This window comes from Rattus norvegicus, chromosome 1 (assembly GCF_036323735.1).
Source record: "Rattus norvegicus strain BN/NHsdMcwi chromosome 1, GRCr8, whole genome shotgun sequence".
NCBI classification, from domain to species: Eukaryota; Metazoa; Chordata; class Mammalia; order Rodentia; family Muridae; genus Rattus; species Rattus norvegicus.
The window spans coordinates 121,617,167-121,633,505 of record NC_086019.1 but is presented as its reverse complement, the minus strand read 5'-3'; the positions used below and the strand labels follow the sequence as shown (position 1 = coordinate 121,633,505).

The window sequence follows — 16,339 nt, the reverse complement described above, 5'->3', positions numbered from 1 at the left end:
ATCACTTTATGAATTTTGCAGGCCTATGGGTGGAACTAGAAAATATTTTCCTGAGTGTGGTAACCAAGATTGGTCAGTGAATATAAGCCCAAAAGCTCATGACTCCCATGAGAAAACTGAAACAATATTAACAAGAATGTAAGGCCAAACTTGAATTCTTCAATCCCAAAGAGGGGATAAAATCTTATCATTACTATTAAAATTGTTTTCCTTTGTACTTTCAGAACTCTCAATAACTAGAGGTTTTTACTTCTTTGCCAAATGCTCTTCTGGAGTTTAGCAGTGTCATTTCAATAATTAAAGTTTTTTTCTTTCAAGTAAAATCTTCCTTTTTAAATATCTCTCATCTAATGAACACACAAAACATTTCTCATAAATTTTAACATCAAATGTGCGCTTTACAAAATTTGATGTTTTTCCCTGGTTCTCAATATCAGCATAGGAAAATTAAAATTAAAAGTTAAGTTCCTTGAAATTTCCCTTTCACTGTAATTTCTGATACAGGTGAGGAGGTATGCTGAGATCTGTCTTAATTGCAAGAGCCAGGAGAGTTATGGATATAAGGAAAAGACCATATAACACTCCTCATAACATAAAGTGACACAAATTCTGTAGAAATGGTCAGTAATTCATTCTCATATTTATGTCTGTATGTCAATAATATCCTCCTAGAGCCAATAATGCTAGAATAAGATTCATATTAACATTTTTCATAATTATTATCACTGTCATGAGACAAGGAAAGTACTTCCTCTTTTCTGTTAGAAATATTATGTCTATGCTTTTGCAGTCAATCCACAACTTCCAAACAAAACCATTTAATCTGCAACATTCCTTGAAGGTGATTGATGTTCCAGTTTTTAGGAGTGTTAGTACTAGTTAAGTGTCATTAAAAAACCTGCCTTTGCCCTAAAGGATTTCTCAACAGTTAAGAGTACCGACTACTCTCCCAGAGAAAGTGTTGACTCCATTGCCTACTTTTCTGCTAATCATGATCAGTTCGACAGTCACAAGTGAACTGAGGCACTCTTCTGGCCTTTTTCAGACCAAATGGCATATGCTCCATAGACATGTACTCAAACACTAATACAAAACAATAACCAATAACATGGTATTTTTAAAAAACTCACTTTATACAACTGTACCTTTTTTCAGAAAGTTGAGTCCATATCAGCAAAACTGATGCATTTTAGAATTGTATTGAATTTTGAGATCTACTGCCATTTTTAAAATATTCTGACTTTCTGAATAATCAAAACTATCCATGATTTTAGTAGTATGCTTATGACAGAGAAGAATCCTGACTATAAATGATCTCCATGTCACATGGGTCTCTCTAACATTGCTGTAGGAAATTGATCCTTTTTTGCATTGGTATTTCCTGAGTAAGATGTTTGTTAATGCAGGGAAGTTGGTCTTAGTGATATTTCCTGACAAACAATCTTTGCTTATATACTAATATATAACTCAATTCAATGTAAACTCATACACATGAGTATACTGTTTTTACTAATGGGAATTACATTATGATATGTATGAACTTCTAGTGTTTCCCAATTCCTGCAGACAGACCTTGGGGTACAATTATAAGGCTGAACTTTAGGGAAATAATACACTTACGAGAAGGATAATAAACCAGAACCTGCATTGAACAGATATTCTGGATTTCATACTGTTGATAGCCAATTCTCCAAAAGAAAGCTTTATTGGTTGGCTAAGGAAAGAAATCAAGGATGAACTATTGGAAGAAAATCAGCTAGATTTGATGTTCTGTGATTTCAAGGCCAGCCTGAGGGAAGGCATTTGACCACCATCCTCTGTCCAGTAGGATATCACTAACAATTTACAACTGTGTCTGTGCAAACTGTGCACTGGTAAGAACTGTGGTGGAAATGTCAAGATTTTTGTTTTTGAAACCACATGACTTTTTGATTAAACAATATACAAACAATATATGTGGTTAAAAATGTGCTGCAATCAGGATTGTGAGATGTCTCCTTCTTTATTCTACTTTCTCTTCAGTTTGGCAGCAGTGATGGAGAATGTAGATCATCTACTGGTGTGCTTGCACTTGGTGAAGAAAGCTCCCCACTCACTACATTGCAAATGAGACTCACATTGTTGGTATTGCTTAGGCCTAATACACACAAGTCAAGCTAGAAATGTACAACACTGATATCATGTGACTTAATAGGAATGTTGATCTTATCCTCTAAGACCATCAATTTGTCCCTTATTGTATAATAGTACAGGCTGAAGACAGAATAGGTTAAGGATATAGTTCACACTCCTGATGCAGTGGAAGTGAAATAGTTATTTCAAAGCACCCTGCCATCCCTCTGAAGCACCAAGAACCTTTGTGGCATAAGAGAAATAACATTTGAATCTGGCTTAAACTGCTCTGTGTAGCATCTCTGTTGCTTTCTCCACTGGGAAAAGGCTCTATCAAAATAGCTGTCTACTTATTTCTCACCTGCATATTATTTTTCATCTCTATCTTTATCCCAATCTCACCCCTTCAGTACTTCTTTCCTTCAAACAGAATTTATCATGGGCATGTCAGGTACTAGATACTCTGAACAATAAACCTCCCTAAATCCAGGGTAATATTTCTCAGCCATGTCCCTGATTCAATAAAATGTATGTCCTTCACTTTCCTGGCAATCAAGCAAAATATACTTCTTGCTCTTGGATTTGTATTTGAGCATCATTTGAATTCCATATACATTGGACAAAAAATTTGCTTTTCTATTGTTATCAGAATACCTTTCTCGTTACATTTTCACCAGCAGATTTGAAACAATAAGATTCCCTGACCTCTGTGCTTTATATTTGTACCTTCTAGCTCTTGATCGCCTCTCTGTAATGTCCCAGTCTATATTAATCAGCCTTGTTTCCTCAGAGTAGTTTTCTGCTTTATATCAGAGGGGCACCTGGAAACCCAAAGAGAAATCTGGTAACCTCAAGTTTCGATACCCAGTGATTATTGGGTTGATTTGTTAGTAATACCTTCTCAGTTGATCTAATTACTCTAGTAGCTAACATCTTCAAAATCTACTGATTCTTCTGACTTACCTTGTCTAGCATCTTTCTCCCTCTCTCTCTCTCTCTCCTTTCTCTCTGTCTCTTCCTATTTCTCTGTATCACTCTCTTTCTATCTATATCTCTCATTTCCTTTCCATTGCATTAAATATAGAGGAATGTACTGTATTTCTTACTCAGCCCCTTAGGCTGAATCCTCCAAAATCCCTATCCTCATGAACTAAACTTTGTTTCCTAGACAAACTAGAGAAATTTTCAATTCACAAATTTCAATACTGTAGCCACTAAATTGAAACACTTGCTTTGTTGGAAGTGAATGCTGGCCATTTTTCTCTAAATAATCAATCAGTTGTAATACAGAAAGGGACCAATATCAAAAAGGTTAAGTCTTTGGGAAGTGATGCCTTGGTGGTCAGCATGACACTTTGCTCCAAAAATGATGAGGTAATAAGTAATATGCCTAGTAACATTTTATAAAGTCTTGAAGACTTCATAGACAACCACTGAGGTTTGTCACTGGGTTGGCGGGGGTGGCATGGAGAGATTTCCTGAACACATCGAAGAAGAGGTTATTGTTGAATGTTAAAAACCAGTTGCTTCAAGGTACCCCAGTAATTGGGGATGCAAGTATAATACGATAAGCAAAACTATCAGCAGGCTCCATGGTGAGGAGATAGCCATAACTATCTACATTAAAATTCTAGCTGTACAGGTTCTGCAGAGGGCAGAGCTGGAAAACTTTACCAATTGCCTTAAAAGATGTCAGAGAATAGTAAGTGTATCACAAATATTAAGATATTGAATTATAAACAATATTGTTTTCTTCACATTTTTGCTTGATTCTTCTCTCTTGAAGTAAAGAAGTACTTTAAACAAAAGAACACAATTGCTCATGCTCTATGATCAACAATTTACAAATATGACCTCATAAATTTAAAAAGCTTCTATCAAGCAAAGGACATTGTCAACTGGACAAAATGGCAACTCATAGATTGGGAAAAGATCTTCACCAACTGGACATCTAATACATGTCTAATATTCAAAATATACATAAACTCATGAAATTAGATTGAACAGAACCGAATAATCCTATTTAAAAACTGGGTAGAGAGCTAAACAAAGAGTACTTACCTAGGGAATCTCAAATGTCTTAGAAGCTCCTACAGAAATGATCAACATCCTTAGTCATCGGGGAAATGCTAATCAAAATGACCCTGAGGTTCTTCCTTATACCAATCATAATGACTGATATAAATAACTCTGGTGACAGCAAATTCAAGAAAGGGTGTGAAAGAGAAAAAAAAAAAACTCCTCCATTGCTGGTGATACTGCCAGCTGGAAAAACCACTTTGGAGATCAATCTGGCGATTACTCAGAAAAGTGTACACAGTTCAAAATGAGGTCCCAGCTATAACACTACAGAGTATATACCCAAAAGTAGCTCCAATATATAACAAAGACTCATGCACTACTATGTTTCTAGAAGCCATATTTATTGTAGCCAGAAGCTGGAAAGAATCCAGATGTTGCTCAACTAAGGAATGAATACAGAAAATGTCACACATTATCACAATGGAGTACTACACAGCTATTAAAAAGAATGATTTCATGTTCATAAGCAAATGGATAGAACTAGAAAATATTATCTGGAGTGTTGTAACCTAGTCACAAAATCATGTATGGTATGCACTCCCTGGTAAGTGGATATATGCCCAAATCTAAGAATACCCAACATAAAATTTACAAACCATATGAAGCTCAAGAAGAAGTAAGACCAAAATGTGGATGCATCACTCCTCTGAGAAGGGGGGACACAATACTTAAGGGAAGGAATACCGCAACAATGAAGGGAACAGAGAATGAAAGAAAGGCCATGCAGACACTGCCCAACCTATGGATCCATCCCATATGCAGTCACAAATCAGTCACTATTGCTGTTGCCAAGAAGTGCTTGTGGACAGGAACCTGATATGAATGTCTCCTGAGAGGTTCTGCCAGAGTGTTACCCATAAAAATTAAGATGCTTACAGCTAACCATCAGACTGAGCACAGGGACCCCACTGAAGGTATTAGAGAAAGGACTAAAGGAGCTGATAGGGTTCAAAACCATATAGGAAGAACAGCAATATCAACCAACCAGATAACCCAGAGTTTCTGCAGACTAAACCACCAACCAAATAGTACTCATTTGGGAACCCATGGTTTTAGCTGCCCATGTATCAGATGGTGGAATTGTCTAGCAATGATAGCAAGAAGTCCTTGGTCCTCTGAGGGCACTTTTTCCTAGTGTAGGGAAATGCCAGAGTTTTGAAGTGTGAGTGGGTTGACGGGAGGGTGAACATTACCACAGAAGCATTTGGAGGAGGGATGGAAGAAGAGGGAACCAGGACAGTGAATAACATTTGAAATATATATACATATATATACATATATATATACATATATATACATAAACAATTCAATAAATAAGAAAAGAAAATCAATAATGTGTAAATGCAGAAAAAGATTTTAAGAAAAAAACTTTCATGGTTTATTTGTTCACATCTGCAATCATATCCTTCAAGAGATTTCAGCAAACTGATCACTACAATTTTGAGGACAGCCTAGGCTATAGAATGAGACTCTTTCTCAAAGTTCCAGAAATAAAGAAAGGATGTTCAAAAGAAAAAATATGTAAAGGAGAGGAGGAAAAAGAGAGGACTCTAACATTCAGATACAATGAAGAGCTCAAGAAACATGAGTTAAATGATTATCACATGTAAACTAGAATTCACTGGTGTGAAAAGGAAGGGGCTTGGAAAAACTGAGCATAATTAGAGTTCTTCAAACAAACAAACAAACAAACAAACAAACAAATAAAAACCAGTAAGTACTCAATTCTTTTAATCCCAAATAGTATACCTGTATCCTTTGGGTCAGCTTTAAGTTCTATTAATATCATACTGCTACTTCTCTTCTAAATGCCCATGATAAGTAAGCATTGAATTTGTCTCTTATAAGGCCTATTCATTATCCAGATATGGTAAGTAGTATATAGAAATATTTTATGATTCAAAAATAATATTTTCAATTCTCTAATTGGAATCAAATGCAGAAATTACAAAGGCATGATTTCTATCCACAGAATATCATAGTATAGATGAATGCATACATCTTATACAGGTTTTTATTCTTAGATACTTTCGAGATGATTATTCTCTTTTTTAAACTTGATGAGTCAGAGAATCCCCAGAAAGACAAGCTTCCATCATTACTGAGCAGGATTATCTTAACTTAATTTAGGTAGGAGAACCTGTCTTGTGGGCAGCATAAAGTTGTGGATCCTGGGCACTGGCCTTTTCACTAACAAGTTGCCTTTCTGTGTCCCAAGCAATAAGTCTAAAACCCAAAGCTCAGAGATTGATACTTTTATATAATATCCACAATTAATTATAACTTTTATAATAGAAAAATGTAATTTACTTAAAAACACAGGTATTTCTTTATGAATTTTCAAATCATAATGCCACCTTGACACTGTATCTTGATAGCTGAAAAAAAATCTTCCATTCATTTTCCTTTTATCTAACCCTATATAATTCTTAACTTTTGTCATTATTGTATAAAATCTGTAAGTGAAACTAATCCATGAAAGAATAACCTTAACCTTAACCTGCTTGGAGGCAGTTGAAGATGGGATGATTCAATTCAAATCCAGTGCATTATATAAAACAGCTCCATGTCCAGAAAGTGTTATTGATATATACATTGTATTTAAAAAATCAAATCAGTTCTGCCTTATAAAGTACTTCCTGCCAGGCATCCTCTGACAACTTTGACTAAATACAACATTATTGCCTTGTAGTCTCATTGAATTTTTCCTATTACTACTCAGTATTTGAAAGGAGTCTTAAAAGTACAGGATGATGGACGATAGATATATGTTTTCAAGAAGATTTAAACTTCTCCAGCTTTGGCAGAACCTTCAGAGGGAGTGACCTCAGTAGCACAGTCTGTTTATGGGTGGTCATCCCCTCTTCTCAGCATGCCATGAACTGATATATTTCCATACTTATCTGCTCATTCTTGCATTTCAGAAAATGTAGCCACTCAGGTATGCAGCTTTGCAAAGTTCTGTCATGAGGTAGAAAACAAGGTATTTCCATATATATTCAGAGACAACTTTTTAATTTTTAAGATTTTTTCCTTCCATAATTTTATAATGTATAGTACATACGGTTCAGATATAAATCACAGTTTGGTGTGTTTATAAAGCCAAGGGTATATTTTGAGGTTTTGCGGTATTGTGCAGTAGGAAGAGTTGCCTCAGCAAGCCCATACAGATTCATCCCTTCCTCAGAGGGAACAGGCATAGGAGAGTTGTACTGTAGGATAGAGTTTATTTGGGGGCATAGGAAGGGGAGGTGGGAAGACATAGAATCAGAGAGAGAGAGAGAGAGATACAGAGACAGAGACAGAGACAGAGACAGAGAGACAGACAGAGAGACAGAGACAGAGACAGAGATAGACAGAGAAAAAGAGAGGCAGAGACAGAGAGACAGGAAGAGACAGACAGAGAGACAGTTACACAGAGATGAGGTCAGCCTTGGAGAATGGGGAGAGGTAGAGGGGGTCATACAAGAGAGACCAAAAAGTTCAATTTATTGTGATCCAGGCTAATATCTGTTTGTTGGAGCCTAAAAGAAAGAATGTTAAGATGCTAAAATTCCCCCGTTTTTGTTTAATATAAAAAGGGGAAACTAGAAAGATGCCGTGATGAACAGCAATAGATTCAATGTGACCTTTAGCTGCTTCCTGCTGACTTTGGAGTAATGGGTCTCTAGGAAACCTAAGAAAATGGTGATAGGGATGTTGGTCAAGTCTTAGGAGATGTGTAAGTTTTCTTGCTGCAGGGTCTAAGGTACCATCTGTAGTTAGGAAGGTGAAGGCCCAGAAGAGGTCTTGTTTCTGTGAGAATAGGTTGGAGCTTCTATGGGTTGCACTCCTGGGGCTGTCCTGAATATAGAGTTTGAGTAAATGCCCGTATTTGGAAAATGCTGAAACACATGCCCACATACATGCCCACACATACGTACAGGATAACACACAGACACACACATACACACACACACACAGACACACACACACAATCACACACACAAACACACACACATACACACACTCACATATGAGATAGAAATTAAAGTTAAGTGAGTTTGGGGAAAATATTTTTTTCTTTTTTTCCATATTTTTTTTCTTTTTTTTTCTTTATTAACTGAGTATTTCTTATTTACATTTCGAATGTTATTTCCTTTCCCGGTTTCCGGGCCAATATCCCCATAACCCCTCCCCCTCCTCTTCTATATGAGTGTTTCCCTCCACATCCTCCCCCCCCATTACCGCCCTGCCCCCAACAATCACGTTCACTGGATGTTCAGTCTTAGAAGGACCAAGGGCTTCCCCTTCCACTGGTGCTCTTACTAGGCTATTCATTGCTACCTATGAGGTTAGAGTCCAGGGTCAGTCCATGTATAGTCTTTGGGTAATGGCTTAGTCCCTGGAAGCTCTGGTTGGTTGGCATTGTTGTTCATATGGGGTCTCGAGCCCCTTCAAGCTGTTCCAGTCCTTTCCCTGATTCCTTCAACAGGGGTCCCGTTCTCAGTTCAGTGGTTTGCTGCTGGCATTTGCCTATGTATTTGCTGTATTCTGGCTGTGTCTCTCAGGAGAGATCTACATTCTGTTCCTGTCAGCCTGCACTTCTTTGCTTCATCCATCTTCTCTAATTGGTGGATGTATATGTATGGGCAACATGTGGGGCTGGTTCTGAATGGGTGTTCCTTCTGCCTCTGTTTTAATCTTTGCCTCCCTATTCCCTGCCAAGAGTATGCTTGTTCCCCTTTTAAAGAAGGAGTGAAGCATTCACATTTTGATCATCCGTCTTGAGTTTCATGTGTTCTATGCATCTAAGGTAATTCAAGCATTTGGGCCAATAGCAACTTATAAATGAGGGCATACCATGTGTGTTTTTCTGTGATTGGGTTACCTCACTCAGGATGATATTTTCCAGTTTCCTCCATTTGCCTATGAATTTCATAAAGTCATTGTTTTTGATAGCTGAGTAATATTCCATTTTGTAGATGTACCACATTTTCTGTATATATTCCTCTGTTGAAGGGCATCTGGGTTCTTTCCAGCTTCTGGCTATTATAAATAAGGCTGCTATGAACATAGTGGAGCACGTGTCTTTTTTATATGTTGGGGCATCTTTTGGGTATAGGCCCAAGAGAAGTATAGCTGGGTCCTCAGGTAGTTCAATGTCCAATTTTCTGAGGAAACTCCAGACTGATTTCCAGAATGATTGTACCAGTCTGCAATCCCACCAACAATGGAGGAGTATTCCTCTTTCTCCACATCTTCGCCAGCATTTGCTGTCACCTGAGTTTTTGATCATAGCCATTCTCACTGGTGTGAGTGAAAACTCAGGGTTGTTTTGATTTGCATTTCCCTTATGACTAAAGATGTTGAACATTTCTTTAGGTGTTTCTCAGCCATTCGGCATTCCTCAGCTGTGAATTCTTTGTTTAGCTCTGAACCACATTTTATAATAAGGATATTTGTCTCGCTGCGATCTAACTTCTTGAGTTCTTTTATATTTTGGATATAAACCCTTTATCTGTTGTAGGATTGGTAAAGATCTTTTCCCAATCTGTTGGTTGTCATTTTGTCCTAACATCAGTGTCCTTTGCCTTACAGAAGCTTTGCAGTTTTATGAGATCCCATTTGCCGATTCTTGATCTTAGAGCATAAGCCATTGGTGTTTTGTTCAGGAAATTTTCTCCAGTCCCCATTTGTTCGAGGTGCTTCCCCAATTTTTCTCCTATTAGTTTGAGTGTATCTAGTTTGATGTGGAGGTCCTTGATTCTCTTGGACCTATGCTTTGTTCAGGGTGATAAACATGGATCGATCTGCATTCTTCTACATGTTGACCTCCACTTGAACCAGCACAATTTGCTGAAAATGCTATCTTTTTTCCATTGGATGGTTTTGGGTCCTTTGTCAAAAATCAAGTTACCATAGGTGTGTGTTCATTTCTGGGTCTTCAGTTCTATTCCATTTGTCTATCTGTCTGTCTCTGTACCATTACCACGCAGTTTTTAATCACTATTTTTCTGTAATACTGCTTGAGTTCAGTGATAGTGATTCCCCCTGAAGTCCTTTTATTGTTGAGGATACTTTTAGCTATCTTGGATTTTTGTTATTCCATATGAATTTGCAGATTGTTCTGTCTAACTCTTTGAAGAAACAGAATGGTATTTTGATGGGGATTGCATTGAATCTGTAGATCGCTTTTGGTAAAATGGCCATTTTTACTATATTAATCCTGCCAATCCATGAGCATGGGAGATCTTTCCATCTTCTGAGGTCTTCTTCAATTTCCTTCTTCAGTGTCTTGAAGTTCTTATTGTACAGATCTTTTACTTGCTTGATTAAAGTCACACCGAGGTACTTTATATTATTTGGGTCTATTATGAAGGGTGTCGTTTCCCTAATTACTTTCTCGACTTTTTTCCCTTTTGTGTAGAGGAAAGCTAATGATTTATTTGAGTTAATTTTATACCCAGCCACTTTGCTGAAGTAGTTTATCAGCTTTAGTAGTTCTCTGGTGGAACTTTTGGGATCACTTAAATATACTATCATATCATCTGCAAACAGTGATATTTTGACTTCTTCTTTTCCAGTCTGTATCCCCTTGATCTCCTTTTGTTGTCTGATTGTTCTGGCTAGAACTTCAAGAACTATATTGAATAAGTAGGGAGAGAGTGGGCAGCCTTGTCTAGTCCCTGACTTTAGTGGAATTGCTTCAAGTTTCTCTCCATTTAGTTTAATGTTAGCAACTGGTTTGCTGTATATGGCTTTTACTATGTTTAGGTATGGGCCTTGATTTCCTATTCTTTTCAGGACTTTTATTATGAAGGGGTGTTGAATTTTGTCAATTGCTTTCTCAGCATCTAATGAAATGATCATGTTTTGTTCTTTCAGTTTGTTTATATAATGGATCACATTGATGGTTTTCCATATATTAAGCCATCCCTCCATGCCTGGGATTAAAACTACTTGATCATAAAGGATGATTATTTTGATGTGCTCTTTGTTTCGGTTTGCCAGATTTTTATTGAGTATTTTAGCATTGATATTCATAAGGGAAATTGGTCTGAAGTTCTCTTTCTTTGTTGTGTCTTTGTGTGGTTTAGGTATAAGAGTAATTGTGGCTTCATAGAAGGAATTCGGTAGTGCTCCATCTGTTTCAATTTTGTGGAATAGTTTAAACAGTATTGTTATGAGGTCTTCTATGGAGGTCTGATAGAATTCTGCACTAAACCCATATGGACCTGGGCTCCCTTTGGTTGGGAGACCTTTAATGACTGCTTCTATTTCGTTAGGTGTTATGGGGTTTTTTAAAATGGTTTATCTGTTCCTGATTTAACTTCGGTACCTGGTATCTGTCTAGGAAATTGTCCATTTCCCTCAGATTTTCAAGTTTTGTTGAATATAGGCTTTTGTAGTAGGATCTGATGATTTTTTTGAATTTCCTCTGATTCTGTAGTTATGTCTCCCTTTTCATTTCTGATTTTGTTAATTTGGACACACTCTCTGTGTCCTCTTGTAAGTCTGGCTAAGGGTTTATCTATCTTGTTGGTTTTCTCAAAGAACCAACTTTTGGTTCTGTTTATTCTTTCTATGGTCCTTTTTGTTTCTACTTGGTTGATTTCCGCTCTGAGTTTGATTATTTCCTACCTTCTACTCCTCCTGGGTGTATTTGTTCCTTTTGTTCTAGAGCTTTTAGGTATGCTGTCAAGCTGCTGACATATGCTCTTTCCTGTTTCTTTCTGCAGGCACTCAGCACTATGAGTTTTCCTCGTAGCACAGCTTCTATTGTGTCCCATAAGTTTGGTTATGTTGTACCTTCATTTTCTTTAAATTCTAAAAAGTCTTTAATTTCTTTCTTTATTTCTTCTTTGACCAGGTTATCGTTTAGTAGAGATTTGTTCAACTTCCATGTATATGTGGGCATTCTTCCCTCATTGTTATTGAAGACCAGCTTTAGCCCTTGGTGGGCTCATAGGACGCATGGGATTATTTCTGTCTTTCTGTATCTGCTGAGACCTGTTTTTTGACCAATTATATGGCCAATTTGGAGAAAGTACCATGATGTGCTGAGAAGAATGTATATCCTTTTGCTTTAGGATAGAATGTTCTATAAATATCTATTAAGTCCATTTGGTTCATGACTTCTCTTAGTCTGTCTAAATCTCTGTTTAATTTCTCTTTCCATGATCTTTCCATTGATGAGAGTGGGGTTTTGAAATCTCCTACTATTATTGTGTGAGGTGCAATGTGTGTTTTGAGCTTTAGTAAGGTTTCTTTTATGTATGCACGGGCCCTTGGATTTGGAGCATAGATGTTTAGGATTGAGAGTTCATCTTGGTGAATTTTTCCTTTGATGAATATGAAGTGTCCTTCCTTATCTTTTTTGATGACTTTTACTTGAAAATTCATTTTATTCGATAATAGAATGGCTACTCCAGCTTGCTTCTTCAGACCATTTGATTGGAAAGTTGTTTTCCAGCCTTTCACACTGAGGTAGTGTCTGTCTTTGTCTCTGAGGTGTGTTTCCTGTAGGCAGCAGAATGCAGCGTCCTCATTGCGTATCCAGTTTGTCAATCTATGTATTTTTATTGGGGAGTTGAGACCATTGATGTTGAGAGATATTAAGGAATATTGATTATTGCTTCCTGTTATAGTCATATTTGCATGTGAGATTATGTTTGTGTGCTTTTCTTCTCTTTGTTTTGTTGCCAAGACAATTAGTTTCTTGCTTTTTCTACGGTGTAGCTTGCCTCCTTATGTTGGGCTTTACCATTTATTATCCTTTGTAGCGCTGGATTTGTAGAAAGATATTTTGTAAATTTGGTTTTGTTATGGAATATTTTGGTTTCTCCACCTATGTTAATTGAGAGTTTTGCAGGATACATTAACCTGGGCTGGCATTTCTGTTCTTTTAGGGTCTGTATGACTTCTGTCCAGCATCTTCTGGCTTTCATAGTCACAGGCAAGAAGTTTGGTGTGATTATGATAGATCTGCCTTTATATGTTACTTGACCTTTTTCCCTTACTGTTTTTAATATTCTTTATTTTGTGCATTTAGTGTTTTGACTATTATGTGATGGGAGGAGCTTCTTTTCTGGTCCAATTTATTTGGAGTTCTATGGGCTTCTTGTATGCTTATGGGCATCTCTTTCTTTAGGTTAGGGAAGTTTTCTTCTATGATTTTGTTGAAGATATTTACTGGTCCTTTGAGCTGGGAGTCTTCACTCTCTTCTATTCCTATTATGCTTAGGTTTGATCTTCTCATTGAGTCCTGCATTTCCTGTATGTTTTAGACCAGTAGCTTTTTCTGTTTTACATTATCTTTGACAGTTGTGTCGATGATTTCTATGTAATCTTCTGCTCCTGAGATTCTCTCTTCTATCTCATGTATTCTGTTGGTGATGCTTGTATCTACGGCTCCTTGTCTCTTCCTTTGGTTTTCTACATCCACGGTTGTTTCCCTGTGTTCTTATTTCATTGCTTCTATTTCCATTTTTTTTTTCTTTTAACTGTTTGATTGTGTTTTCCTGGAATTCTTTCAGGGATTTTTGTGATTCCTCTCTATAGGCTTCTACTTGTTTATTTATGTTTTCCTGCGTTTCTCTAAGGGAGTTCTTCATGTCTTTCTTGAACTCCTCCAGCATCATGATCATATATGATTTTAAATCTAGATCTTGCTTTTCTGGTGTGTTTGGATATTCAGTGTTTGCTTTGGTGGGAGAAGTGGGCTCCGATAACTCCATGTAGTCTTGGTTTCTGTTGCTTGAGTTCCTGTGCTTGCCTCTCACCATCAGATTATCTCTGGTGTTACTTTTTCTGTTATTTCTCACAGTGGCTAAACTGTTCTCCAGGCCTGTATGTCAGGAGCGCTGTAGACCTGTTTTCCTGTTTTCTTTCAGCCAGTTATGGGAATAGAGTGTTCTGCTTTCGGGCGTGTAGTTTTTCCTGTCTACAGGTCTTCAGCTGTTCCTGTAGGCCTGTGCCCTGATTTCACGAGGCAGATCACTTCGAGCAGAAAAGTTGGCCTTACCTTTGGTCCCGAGGCTCAAGTTTGCACTGGGGGTGTTGCTTATGAGCTCTCCATGAAGCCAGCAACCTGGAGGACCTGCGCCGCCTTTTCCGGGAGCCCCCGTGCACCAGTGTCCCAGATGGCATTTGGTGTTGTCCTCTGGAGTCAGAAATGTGGGCAGAGTGTATTCTCTTCTGGCTTCCGAAGCCTGTCTGCCATGAGGGCAGCAACCTGGAGGACCTGTGCCGCATTTTCCGGGAGACCCCATGCACCAGGGTCCTAGATGGCTTTTGGTGTTTTCCTCTGGAGTCAGAAATGTGGGCAGAGAGTAGTCTCTTCTGGCTTCCCAGGATTGTCTGCCTCTCTGAAGGTTTAGCTCTCCCTTCCACGGGATTTCGGTGCAGAGTACTGTTGTTCCGGTCCCTTAAGGTTCTGGTGGTGTCTGAGATGCAGGGGACCTGCAGCTCCAGTGCCCCTATCTTCCGGTTCCCAGAGGCTGTATACAGTTTCCTCTTAGGCCAGAGATGTGGGCAGGGGTGGGCAGTATTAGTGGTCTCTTCTGCTCTGCAGTCTCAGGAGTGCCCACCTGTCTGTGTGGTGAGCTCCCTCTCCCATGGGGTTTGGGAGCAGTGAGTTGTGGGCGGGGATCAGTGAGGTTGGGAATCCAGCTAAAAACCTGAAGTGTCCTGTCCTAGAGGAATTTTGCCTCTGTGTGTCCTGAGACCACAAGTCAGGTCGCTTGGAGCAGAAAAGTTGGTCTTACCTGCAGTTCTGCGACTCAAGTTTACTCATGGGTGTTGTTTTTGAGCTCTCCACAAGAGCGGCAACCAGGAGGACCTGTGCTGCCTTTGCTGGGAGCCCCCCATGCACCCGGGTCCCAGATGGCATTTGGTGTTTCTGCTGGAGTCAGAAATGTGGGCAGAGTGTAGTCTCTTCTGGCTTCCCAGGATTGTCTGCCTCTCTGAAGGTTTAGCTCTCCCGCCCACAGGATTTGAGTGCAGAGAACTGTTGATCAGGTCCCGTCAGGTTCTGGCAGTGTCTCAAAAAAAATTTTTCTTAAGTGTACATTTGAAACCCTTAGGTCTTGGTGGTTGCGATGGGAGAGGCACAAATCCAGGAAACAGGAGAGGAATAGATAGGAGGCAGAGACTTGAGGCTATTAATTGGGAGATGGAGCCTGTTTGGTACATGACAGATAGATCTGAGTGTGTTTCCTGGAGTTTATAAAATTACAAAAGAGAAGTTTTTTAATACTATGAAGTGTTTAAACTGAGCTTAGGGAAGACAAAAGACTTTTCTCTTTCAATCCCATAAGAACAGCAATGCCAATGAACCAGCGCTTCCAGGAACTAAATCACTACCAAAAGATTATACATGGACTGACTTAGGGCTCCAACAGCATATGTAGCAGAGAATAGACTTGTTGGGGCACCAGTGGAGGTGAAAGCACTTGGACCTGCCAAGTTTGGACCTCCAGTGCAGGGAAATATGGTGGAGTGGGCAGTAAGGGGGATGAATGGGGGAAATACCCAAATACGGAGAGGGAGGGAATGGGGAACTTATGGACAGAAAAACAGGAAATGGAATAACATTTGAAATGTAAGTAAAGAATATATCTAATAATAATAATAATAATAATAATAATAATAATAAGTCTTTTAGGGAGCAGAAGGAAAAATGAGGGCTTCTATCTGGGAGAATGAATAGATATAGATTTAGTATAATGAAAAGCATTTACAAGTTTACATTCAAAAGACAATCAAAATTTGATGATCTTGTGAATTTTATAGTAGATCAGATGAATTTAGTGTGAGAAACACTTCTAGTCTATAGTTAAAAGACAGCCAGAGGAAACTTAAATTTGTAACTTCGATAGCTGATAGTTTATATTAGCATGGAATACAGCTTAAGTATCTATTTAGAAGACAATCAAAGGAAACGAAATTTGAACTTGTGATTATAGAAGTGGATCATTATTGGAATGTTTTATTAGGGTTAGGCTAATTTATCAAAACTCCATTGATAAGCATTAGAATTTTAAACTGTTAAAGTCTCAATAAAACAATTACATAGAAAGGGGAAGAAATATGAAATATTAATCACTGGAAAAGGAGTTTCGATAAGGAAGGAGCAGAAGATTTCATCTGTGAAAGTTCATAT

General features: G+C 38.2%; 1 long non-coding RNA gene across 5 annotated transcripts in view; it reads left to right on the top strand.

Annotated features, from left to right (window-relative positions):
- Positions 1-16,339, top strand: part of LOC134483425 (uncharacterized) — a 602,791-nt gene that overhangs the window by 486,707 nt on the left and 99,745 nt on the right. The gene's annotated exons all lie outside the window — the stretch shown is intronic.